The following is a 12265-nucleotide window of genomic DNA, read 5'->3' as shown; positions in this document are numbered from 1 at the left end:
ACAGAGAATGTATATAAGAGAATACAAGCAAGTATGTTAAAACCAAACACATGTGTGCTGCTTTAGGTACATAAGTGGGCAGTTGAGTTTCACTCCCCACCCCAAGCAGAACCCTGGAGGCCGAAAACCTCCAGAACCCAGCCACAGCCATGCTCAAGGCCACTCTCCACACACTTGGATGAGCCTCGCGCATGAAGGAACTGGCAGAGGAATCCAGGTATATGGGACCGGGGACTGAGATCTCCAAGCCTGCTCAGATTGGAACTGGGCCTCCTCCACCCACAAACTGCCCCCAGCACCATGTAATCCCATCAACGGCCGAGATTATTTATTAATATATTACAGATTTCCAGTTTCTTTGGTTCTGGAAAAACTTAATTTTACAGGTAAGCCACAACTCTTTTCCCCCACCGTTTTATCAGGAAAGGGACTTAAGGAAGAATGAGGGAGAGAGTTTGTGTTTAAGGACAAGGGAACCTAGTCAGGGATTTGAAGCTCTGACTAGGGACCGATCCTAAAGCATCCATCGGATCATCCCATCCTGTGTTCACTGCCTGGAGACTCTGTTTAAAGGGCTTTAGGAATTGCTCTTGCCTTGCAGGCACTGCGGCACTAGCTAGCACATGCCTCAAGCCAAATGGCCTAAGATGGTGGAGTTACTCTGTTCAAGCTTTTCCCAGCAGAGGCTGCCTTCTCAGACTTTGTTTTCTTTCTGTGGATCCTTGTCTTATTGCTTAGTCCCTTAGTTTCATTCTGTACCTCCCCACCAACCTGCATTTACAGATTTCTACCAGCGCCCTCCTTGGAATATCCTGGGATACCACTGAGGGCTATATGTTGGTGTGGTAGATGGGCTGCACAAGCACCAAGATTAAGAATTCGCCCTACTTTTCTGTGTGTGTGTGCGTGTGTGTGTGTGAGAGTCTGGTTCTTTTGACCAGAAATTGTTGGCTGGGCCTGTTTTGCCTTAAGGAAAATTCTCTGAAGAATTCAGAGGTTGGGTTTCTTGGTTGGGATAAAGGACCAAGTCCTGTTTTTATTCTATACTCTCTCTCTCTCTCTCTCTCTCTCTCTCTCTCTCTCTCTCTCTCTCTTTCTCACACACACACAGACACACAGACACACACACACACAGACACACACACACCGCACACACAGCTAGAAGAGCATAAATCTCGGCACATAGGACAGTTTTATTTTGTTTTTTGTTTTTTTGGACACACACAGCTGTGCTCTGGACTTGTTCCTGGCTCTGATCTCAGGAATCAATCCGGTGAGGTTTGAGGGACCATGTGTGAGGTCAGGGATTGAACCCGGTTGGTAGAGGGCAAAAGAAGCACCCTACCAACTGCACTATTACTTTGGCCTCATAAAGAAAATTTTTAGTAATGTAATTAATTCACAGACGTGCCTTTCCAAATTGTCCTTATTTTTCTCATTTTCCCATGGACTGAGAGAAAACATCATCACAAATCAGAGTAGAGAATCAGGTGTCTGAGTTCAAATCCAGACAGATGGATATTATTCCCCTGGCAGGACAGTTATTCTCTTTACCCTCCTCTGTTTTGTTCTTTCCTAAGTGAGGGAATTACTTTTGTTGATTTTTTGGGGCCCCCTCAGGCTATCACCTTCTTTGAGCAGCTATTGCTCTGATTATAATGTGGAAACCTGAGATCAGCTTCTATCTCTAGTCAACCACACATTTTCAGTAACATTCCATAACAAATTTTGTTTCATCAGTTTCCCCAATTGCAACTCCGCTAACAACTCTCTTCCTCGGATTCGTGAAGGCTTGTCATATCATACAAAACCCAGTAATTTTCCCACTTGTCTGGGAGTTTCCCAGGATTTTCTGCCAAACATGATTTTGGCATCTAGCAACCTTTTTGAGCTTTCCATCGTCCTTATTATTATCAACAAAAACATTTCTTAAGTTAACAAAGAAATGACTGAATAAAAACATTGAAGATATGATTTTCTAATGGGTGAAAGTTCAAGCATTGTATAAAAGGATAAGCAAAAACTTCATCATAAGTTCAGCAGGGGGCTAGAATGGGATGATGGTGGCTAAAGTAGCAACTAGAAGGGACATGTGGAAATAGAGAAGCCAGCACTTCCCTTCCAATCAATATTCAAAGCATCTTACTGGGAACAGAACTACTTGAGACGGAGTGAAGTAAGAAGTGAAATGACATCGTTTAGGGCAGTTGGTTAAAGGGCATCCCACAAAACAGAGCTACATTTTGGAAGAGAGTTATGGTAATTAATGGAACCAAGGTAATGAGATGCTCTCAAGGAATCAAGAATGAAGGTCTGGTCCAACCCCTAAAGTCTCCTTTTTATTTATTCTTTCTTTAACCAACATTTACTAGAAAGCCTATTCAGAGCCAAGCCTGTCTAGCTGGTAAGAATGGACTGGAGGTCATGGTTAAAATATATTCTTTACGTACATAACACTCAGAGTCCTGTAGGAGAAATAGTATATAAGCAAAGAATCACACAAGTATCATAAAATCATAACTAATTCACATGCCCCAAAGATGTGCAAGCTAAGGTAGCTTTTGTTAGTCACAGGTGAACCAGTTTTGCCCTTTGCCTTAGTGAAAGCAAGTCAGACAGGCCTGTTGTGTCTGTGTGTGTGTGTGGGGGGGGGGGGGGTTTGAGGTGGGGTAGAAATTGGGGGTGTGGGGGTTGAGGTGGGGTAAGAATTGGGATGTGGGGGTGTGGGGGGTGCACACCTTGCTGTCATCAGGGCTTATTTCTATGGGCTCAGAGATCACTTCCGGTGAGGCGCAAGTACCAATACGGGATGGCAGAGATCAAACCTATGTTGGTTGTGTGATCATAAAGACAGAGAGATGTCTCTGCCCAATCCTACTATAACTCAGACACCCCCCCACTCCTGCCCCTCAGGAGGACCTTTGAAATGAGGAGACTTTACTGTCAAGAAGGCTAGACATTGAGATGACGGATTTTTGGTGTAAATGAAGTGTCGTGTCCATCTGGATGCTCTGGGGGACTGAGGAAGCTGTTCCAGTGCTCCTGAAACTCGGTGCACACTCAGTCTCTCCCACAGTGCAGGAGAATGGCTGCTCTCCTGCCTCATCAGGCAAGGTAATGCCCATGGTCTCAGGCAGGAAGCTTGGGCTCAGTCTTGGGCTCGTCTCTCATTCTTCCAAGTCAAGACAGACCTACCTTTAAACCTTGCTTTCCCATTTTCAGAGTATATTGAAATATTTCTCACTATCTCCATGATGTGCCCCATGTAAGCCACCAATATCACTTATTAAGGTTACTCCAATGCTCCTTTAAACCATAGGGTTTCTGCCTCGCTCCTACTGCCAAGACACATCCAGCATAATTCTTTGCAAAGCTTTGTTCAACAGCATTCTTTATTTCTCAAAACTTTCAATGACTCCCCATTATGTTCAAAAGTTAAAGAGTGGAAGCCCTTAAGCTTCTAGCCCAGGGCCTCACTTAGATTTTTTTTTCCTCTAATTTATTTCCTGCTAGTCCCTTAGCTCCTCCCTGACACCTTGCCTTGGGGCCTTTGCACAAGCAGCTTGCTCCTCCAACCAGAATTCTTTCTTATATTTAAGTGACCAACTCTTTCAGGAACTGAAAATCTCTAACTAGGGGCCATGCTGTCCAAAGGTCTATCCTGACAACCCAACTCAGAATTACAGCATCCTTTTTCCACACATGATCCTCATTCTATGCAATTATTTTTTTCTACAGCATCTCATATTTCTTTTATATAAGGCATATCACTTAACTCAGTTTTATATATAGTTGATTCATTGTTAGTGTCCCTCCCCTCATTAAAATGTTTGCTTTAGAGTCAGAGATTTTCATTTACTTTTTCCCACTAAAATATTCCAGCACTGAAGGTGTTTGATGTTTACATATACCATTGATCGTTTTTCATGTTTTTGTTTGGATTGATTCTGGGTCACACTAAGTGGTGTTCAGGGTCTGCTCCCAGCTTTGGGATCTGGTTGTTGTGCTTAGTGGTACCGGGGGAACATGTGGTGCTGATACTCAACCTGTCTCCTACATGCAGAGTTTTCACTCGGTCTATTGAGCCATCTCCCTGGCTTTAGGATCAAATATTTAAATATGCAATTTTTATAATTCTCCTTAAGCATGTCATTATTTTGCTCTTTGTTTGCTTTCGCTTTTTTTTTTTTTTAATGACTAGGCACACTTAGAATGCAAAAAACTGGGCCTTGAAGTCCTGTCTTCCTCACCAATAAACAAACCCAAGGGCTATTTACAATGTGCTGCATTTAGAATGAACAATTTCCCAAACAGAGGTACCATTTTGTTTTGCTTTTAAGCTGCCCTTTGCACGTATGGTATGGTAATCTCAGGAGAACCATGAAGCAATCAAGGAGATCTAAAGAATGGGAACAGTGTGTTCTTTGAAATCCCTCTGAAAGGAGTAGACAGTCCCTCCTTTTCTCAAACCATCCTGAAGGGGAAGTATGTCGGCTTGGACAGTAATGAGACGGGTGGGAATTCCCCCTTCCCTTTGGTCTGCTTTGCGGAGGAACTTCATTAGGGTTAAAGATGGGTCATTCTGATCCACTGTTCCTTTAACTTGAAGCCAAGCCTTCCTGGGAAATAAGACATTGTAGAATGAGTGAAACTAATCTTAGTTACCTGCAAAACACATTTTTATTTTTTAAAAAATGGCAAAACAAAACACAAGTGTCGTTTAAAAGTCGTCAAATCTAAAATACTACTGCTGTTTGATAGCGTCACCAATAGATGGCAGCACAAGATTCAGCTTTCACAATCAGTGAGCAGCTACGATCATGCGTTTCCTGCGAATGCCCGCTGCAAATTCTGCTTGGGACTTAACTCAGAAGTTCTCCTTGTTGTCTGGCAGCAATTTGAGGTGCGCTTTATTTTATTCCTGTCAAGCACCAAGCTTCTTGGTGACTTTAAACTTCGCCAGCCATGGCACTATGATCTGGAAAAAAACAATAAGGAATTGAAAAACAATACAAAACAAAAACCATAGTGTGAGCTCTTAAAGGAAGAATGAGGTCATGGTAAAAATCAGTGAGCAAAGGAAGTAGGAGACCAATTATTTTTTAAGAAGTCAAAAGACAAAGGGGCAATTTTTGTGATTTGCCTGTTCTAGAACTGTTACATGCAAGCACAGAGACCTTCACCAAAAATTTTAGATTTGGGATTAAAAATTATTCATCAGAGAAGCTGAAATAAATTTATTTTCCATAGTAAAATGAAATAGCAACTAATTTTAATAACCAAATATTAAAACATATTGATTGATATATTGATCAATCTATGTATAATAGGTAGTAGGACTAGTACCCAGATGTGTCACACACACGCGCGTGCACACACACACACACACACACACACACACACATAAATCTTCAGGCTAGGCAAGACATTTCTTAACAAAAAGAAAACCAGAACTTTGTAGATCAGAGTACTAGAACAGTGTTTAAGCCACATGTCATAACTGATGTTTGGAAATTAATTGTGTAGGCCATACCAATCATTCTACTAGCAGAATATAGTAAGTAGAACAGAACAGGACTTATGTTAAGAATGGTACCTGTAGGCAGATGGATTGTTTCATGTGCAGAATTGACACTGATATTTTGGAAGAATTATTTTTGTTATTTGGGCAGCTAGTGATCACTGGTTTTGACACATTTGAGGTAAAGGAATAGAATGAAATACAACACAAAGAAACACCAAAAGACCAACACAATGCCATATACTATAACCCGCTAGAGTATATCTCTGTGTGGCATATTCTAATGTAAAATTTCTTATTTAAGGCCGTGACCAAAGAAAACTTGCAAAACTTAGGGCAAAAGCTGTATCTATTTTAACATGGGTATTTTCTTAAGTTCCTCACCAATAATCTCCTCATTATCAAAATTTCGAATTAAACAAAATAAATTGGGGTGAGTTTGAATGACATCAATCAGCAAACTGAATTTTCTACAGAGCCATTTTCAAGGCTAGAAGTCAAAACTTAAGTGTGTGAAGGTACTGAGCGGGAGAAGCAGACAAGGAGTGGCTAAGTATTTTACGTAAAACTTACAGGAAATAAGCTCATTTTTAAGTTATTAAATCACGTTTAATAAAGCGGACGAAGAACCTCTGGCTCTGGGCACATCTTTTTGACTCCACTGTTCTTCCTGCACTAACATACCCCTCAGAGACCTGGGCCCTATGAAAACAGGATGAGAACGCTATTTGGATCTCCCAAAGAGGAGTTGAAAGAGCTATGCTTGGAGTACACGCTTCACTCAAGTGAGAGAAGGAATCTGGAGTTCAGACCTCTGTCGACAATCAGGAATCAGGGACCCTGTCTTGTTTGACAAGGCCTTGAAAATCAGATGGGCTGAATACTTAATGCGATTTAGAGACGACCGCTGGACTAGCACTGTTACTGACTGGATTCCACGGGACGTCAAAAGGATGCGTGGCCGCTCACCTACGAGATGGTCAGACTTCTTCGTCAAAACCCTGAACAAACGGTTTGAGGCTCTTCATGTTCCTGGAGCGAGCAGATGCCATTGGGCTACACAAGTCAGGGACAAATGGAGATGTTACTGGCGCCCACTAGAGGAAATCCATGAATAACAGGATGACAAGTGATACAAGTGATACAAACCACGTTTAAAAAAATGAAAATAAAACTTGCGGTGGTTGAACTCCAGGTCTGCTATAGATTGAATTAGGCTTTAGTCTATCTCCTCCCCTAATGGATTATTTGAAGCCCTATCACCGAAGTTATCTGTATTTAGAGCTGGGGCTTTAGGAGGTAATGAGGAAAAATGAGGTCATAAAGGTGGGTCCCTGTTCAGATAGGAGAGTGGCCTTAGAAGGGGAAGAGAAACAGAGGCCTCTATTCATACACACCTAGGAAAGACCATGTGAACACATAGCATGAAGTTGGCCCTTTAAAGCCAGGAAGAGTTCTCCCAGTGACCCTCTCAGTCAGAAACCTGATCTTAGACATAGCAGCTTGCAGGGAACAAAAGATTTGTTATATGAATCCACAGTTGGTAGTATTTTGTTATTGCAGCTGGAGCATCTAATGCAAGGCCTGGGAATGCCTACAGTCCTTGAGGTGGCAGCCTCTATTCACTTATAATTGAGGTTGCACGAAGTCCAATCTCACCAAGATTAAACATATGAAGTCGTCAGAGGGTTTGATTGTGTAATAGCGAGTATGCTGCACTTTTAGGTTGTTTCAAGCACCAAACTTCACAATGGCTTTAAAGTCTTGGTACAACTGTGACAGAATATTGAGTCATTAAACGGGTATTTCAAGAGTGTATGTTTAAAAATAATTTGACCATGAGTAAAGTGAGCCAAAATAGACCTACTTTGACCTCACAGAAAGAAAATGCAACCTTTTCCTGAAGAGGTGATGTCCAGAATTTCGGAATGAACCTTCTGTCCCCACATTCTGGGACCTGGAGTGAAGTTGGCATCCAGGAAGGGTGGGCTGCAAGACTGGGCTTTCATCTTCATCCTCCTTTTCTTTTCCAGAACATTGCGTTTCTTTTCCAGTGTAACTCATACACCATTGAATTTAAGCCACCTGGTATTCAGAATTCCATTCATTTTACCAACATACTTTAGTTTTACTTTTGGGCCACACCCTGTAGTGCATGGAGGCTACTCCCTTCTCTGTCTCTGTTTGAAGATAGCTATCAGCAATGCTAGGGAGTCCTTGTGGTGCTGTGAATCAAACCAAGGGCTCTTCTGCATGCAAAGCATCTGCTTCAATTTTTGAGCTATTTCTCTGGCTCTCCAATATCTATTATATTTTATTTTATTTTTTCGAGAATTTACCTAGTTCCAGGCATGGGTACAGAGAAATTTTGGTGAAGAAAACAAGAAATTTTTTTTATGTTGTACGCACTTCTGTGCTATTTGAACAAGATAAATGATAAACAAAATAAATAGGAAGCATATGGGACATATTAGGAGACCATAGGACCATAATGCACAGTTGCAATGTTATTTGAGAACATTTTATTCTGTTCTAAGAGAAAAGAGTTAGGATGGATGAAATTTACTTTTTTAGCATACAGAAGAATGTTAATAGCATGTGAGATGCGAGAGAAATACCAACTATATATGCACACATATAGTAAGAAATGGCAGTGCTAAGATACCTAATGGTCTCGACTGAAAAATATATTGAGACAGTCATTATTCATAACTTCTTTGATCACTCATTTGGAAATTTTGTTCTGACTTCAAATAACCTTTGCTTCAAATAAGCAAACAGTCTAATTGCTCATAAATCTTTTTGGTAAAAAGAATCATAGCTGCTTGTTGTCATGAGTATCTTCTCTATCTGCGGAGACGCTGTGGTGATATTTAGCTCTCATTCTGGTAATGACCAGAGAAAACTAGCGTGGGAGAGATAAGAAAAATCTCAACATCGTAGCTATGAAAATAGGTACTCTGATTCTTTTTTATTTTTTGGTTTTGGGCCATATGTCGCATGCTTAAGGTTTACTCCTGACTCTATAATCAGAGATCTCTCCTGGTGGACTTGGGGATGATACGGGGTACCAGGAATCAAACTCTTCCATGTAAGGCAAGAGTCCTACCCACTGTACTATCTTTCCGGCCCTAGGTGGTTATTTTAGTCATTTATTGACTATGTCAAGCATACTTACTTGCCTCTTCATTCCCCCAGTGCTTTAGTTTACTTAATGAACTGTGATTCAATTTTCTTTATTTGATTTTTTGAGCTCTTCGGGGCGACAATACTTGATTGTGGACTTAAAGGTTATTGCTAAAAAAAAAAAAAGGCTATTGCTATAGTAAAATAATTTACCTATATTTTAAAAAGTGCAAAAAATAAATAAAAACAGAGCAGCATTTAAAAAAAAATCAGCAAGGAAAGGGTTGGGTAGAGCTTTATTTAGATACCGGGGTCAGGGAGGTATGATAACAAAGGTGACATGTGAGCAAAAGACTGCAAGTTGAGGAAGCAAGACAATCAAATATTGTAAAGAAGAGCATTCCAGACATTGGGGGCCATGGTGCAAAGAGACTCAGTCATGAGGTAAAGGTAAAGGCCCTCCCGTTGATCATCGATTTGCTTGAGCGGGCCCATTAACGTCTCCATTGGAGACTTTGTTGTTACTGTGTTTGGCATATCAAATACATCACGGGGAGCTTGCCAGGCTCTGCTGTGTGGGCGAGATACTCTCGGTAGCTTGCCGGGCTCTCCGAGAGGGGCACAGGAATCGAACTTGGGTCGCCATGTTGGCTGTGTGCAAGGCAAACGCCCTACCGCTGTGCTATCGCTTTTCTGGAAAGTCAATGAGAAAATTGGTAGGCCATAGAGGCCAAAGAGACATCAGCAAGCTGTGGAAAATAAAGTGACAAGAGGCAAGGGAGCCATCTGAAGAAGCACTATAGGTGATTTTGTAAAGATGAAGTTTTATTCTGAATTGATTTCCAATAAAATGTTTTTGGCTACAGAAAGGTTTATTTTTATGTGAACATTGATATTCACTGTAAAGATATGGAACAGAATAGAGGTCAGCTAGGAGACAATTGTGATGAGCCAATTAAAAGATGATGACGCTTCATGACAAGGGTGATCATGATCATAGTAGAAGGATAAGAAGTAATGAGATTGTGAGTATATTTAGGAAACAGACTCTGAAGGATTTGTTATCAGACTGGAGATAGGAAGTTAGAAAAAGAGAGGAGTCAATGATGAATCAATAATAGATATTCCATTAATTGTAGGATGAGAAACCTGGGGAGGAGAATTTGGAGCACTTTCAAGAGGAAATTGAAATCTAAATAAGTTATCTACACTCACATAGGAAGTGAGTAGTCCAGGCCAAGAATCAGTTCAAAAACCACATCACGATTCACGCAGCTGCCATGTAAGCTCATCTATCAACCCTGCTCTACAGACTCATAATTAAGTCTAGAAAGTGATTAACCAGTTGCAAAAATTCTCTGATACCCAATATCTGGTCCAGCAGAGACCTCTGGAGTAATCTCACAAGGAGGAAAACCAAGTTTCCACCCTGTCAAAGTCCCAGCAGCTGCACTCACAATCAAACAACTGCCACCAAGCCAAACTCCACTACCTCACGACTGAACTCCACAGTGATATAAAACTGCTGAAAATTTCAGGTACACCAGATATTTTTTGTCTGAAAACTCTGAGGCTTCTCAAAATTGGGGTGGGTGACATCCTCCCATCTGTCCATACTTCCAGAATCCCAGAACCTCAATCAATTTTTTTAAGAGTTTAAAAAATGTAGAGCTAGGATGACATATTGATCAAAATGCAATAGCTTCAATAAAGCATTTAGCAAATTAAAATGTCAGTATTTTATCCTGAAAGATCAAATTCTGAAAATCTGAAGTCTAGTGTTGGATGGTAAGTAAAGAATATTGAACATGCGCAAATTTGTTATTTTGGAGGAGGAAAATGGTATCAAATTGAGTCTGTAGAACTAGAAAATATGAACTCAGGGGAAACAGAATGGCAGGTTTTGTGTCAGAAGATTTTTGTTTAGGTCACCAAAACCTTGAAAAGACAAATACAAAATACAAAGGAAGAGGCGCAGAAATTGGCAGGATATAGAATTCTCTGCCTCCACCAGACAAAAATGAGCCAAAATCCACTTGGAGCTTGTTTTCACAGAACAGACAGACATTCTGACATTTCCCTGGGCCAGGATGACCTGGAATGGGGGCCCTTCCCAGACTAAGTATGTTGTAAAGGGAAGGAGTGTGTGAACATGAAGCAAGCATTAATTAAAGCTGGAGAAACCTGTTAGCTGCCTGGTATGTTTTGAGAAAGTTCTCCCAAGTATTTAGGATGTGTTTGGGAAGCAGAGGGTGAGATCATGAGAAAAGGAATTCATTAGGTAGAAAGATCTCTAGGAGTTCTGCACCCCAACATGGCAGCCCATAAGACTTTGGTCACTCTCTGTGTGTAAATAATAATACTAATCACAGCTAGGTAGGTAACGAAATGAGGGCAGCTTCAGGCTGCCTGCTTATTATTTGTACCACACAATCATAGCACCAAGGGAAGGGCATAGTTATAAAGCTTTTTCTACCCATTACCTATGCAAATGTGGCTCATAGCCTGAATTTCAGAGACATTATCTCATCCAAAATATTCTCAGCACAGTGATGCTAGAAGCCAGACTTCTGAGGTTGGGATCCCAGTTCCACTACTTCAAGTCCCGTAAGCTTGAACAAAATGACTAACCTTTTCTTTGTCTCAGTTTCTGGACTTCTGAAAATGAGGGCATGAGTAGTACTTTCTTCATGGATTCTTATAAGATTAACCAAGCTAAGTGTCAGGTAGTACTTACCACAGAGCAAACATACTAAATACTACAAAGCTACTTAATAAAATTGTGGCTCACGATTCATGGACACATGAGAGGACTATGGACATAGAAGGGGAATCAGAGGAGAATGGAGAGGAAATTGGGATAAATTGCAATTGATACCATCCAGCCTGACCCTAGTTACTTCCTTCACCTACCCTTCACCATTGGCTTCCCCGAACACAGGTGGAGAGAGAGAGTGTCATGACCCTTTAGTAATACACAGGCACAGCACTGTAGCACTGTCCTCCTGTTGTTCATCAATTTGCTTGAGCGGGCACCAATAATGTCTCCATTGTGAGACTTGTTATTACTGTTTGTGGTATATTGAGTATGTCATGGGGAGCTTGCCAGGTTTTGCGGCGCAGGAGGAATACTCTCAGTAGCTTGCCAGACTTTCCAAGAGAAACGGAGGAATTGAACCCGGTTGGCTGCATACAAGGCAAATGCCCTACCACTATGCTATCACTCTGGCCCCATTTTCCAAAATCCATAATATTTTATTTTTTATCAATTTTTGACTATTACCCAGTAGCATAGTTCTTAGGGTAACTCTTGGCAGTGCTAGAGGGACTATGAAGTACTGGGTATCAACCTTGGTCCTCCTGCGATCAAAGCACGCACTTAAGCCCACGGTTCTATCTCTCTGACCCCATAATGAGATCTCTCTCATCCGCACAGGACATGGGGGAATGTCTCATTTCCCTTGTAAATATCAGGTTGATGGTTCAATCTGTAGTGTGTTGTGTGGACTGAGCATCATCCTGATAGTTTTACCATCTGTAATCTTTAACATTGTCAGTGATTTCCAGCCTCACTATATATGTGTAAGCACCATAAGTAAAGGTTTGTGACCTGCTGTG

Source organism: Sorex fumeus, unplaced genomic scaffold, assembly GCF_029834395.1.
Source record: "Sorex fumeus unplaced genomic scaffold, SorFum_2.1 ptg000061l, whole genome shotgun sequence".
Taxonomy (NCBI): domain Eukaryota; kingdom Metazoa; phylum Chordata; class Mammalia; order Eulipotyphla; family Soricidae; genus Sorex; species Sorex fumeus.
This window is presented reverse-complemented; position numbering follows the sequence as displayed.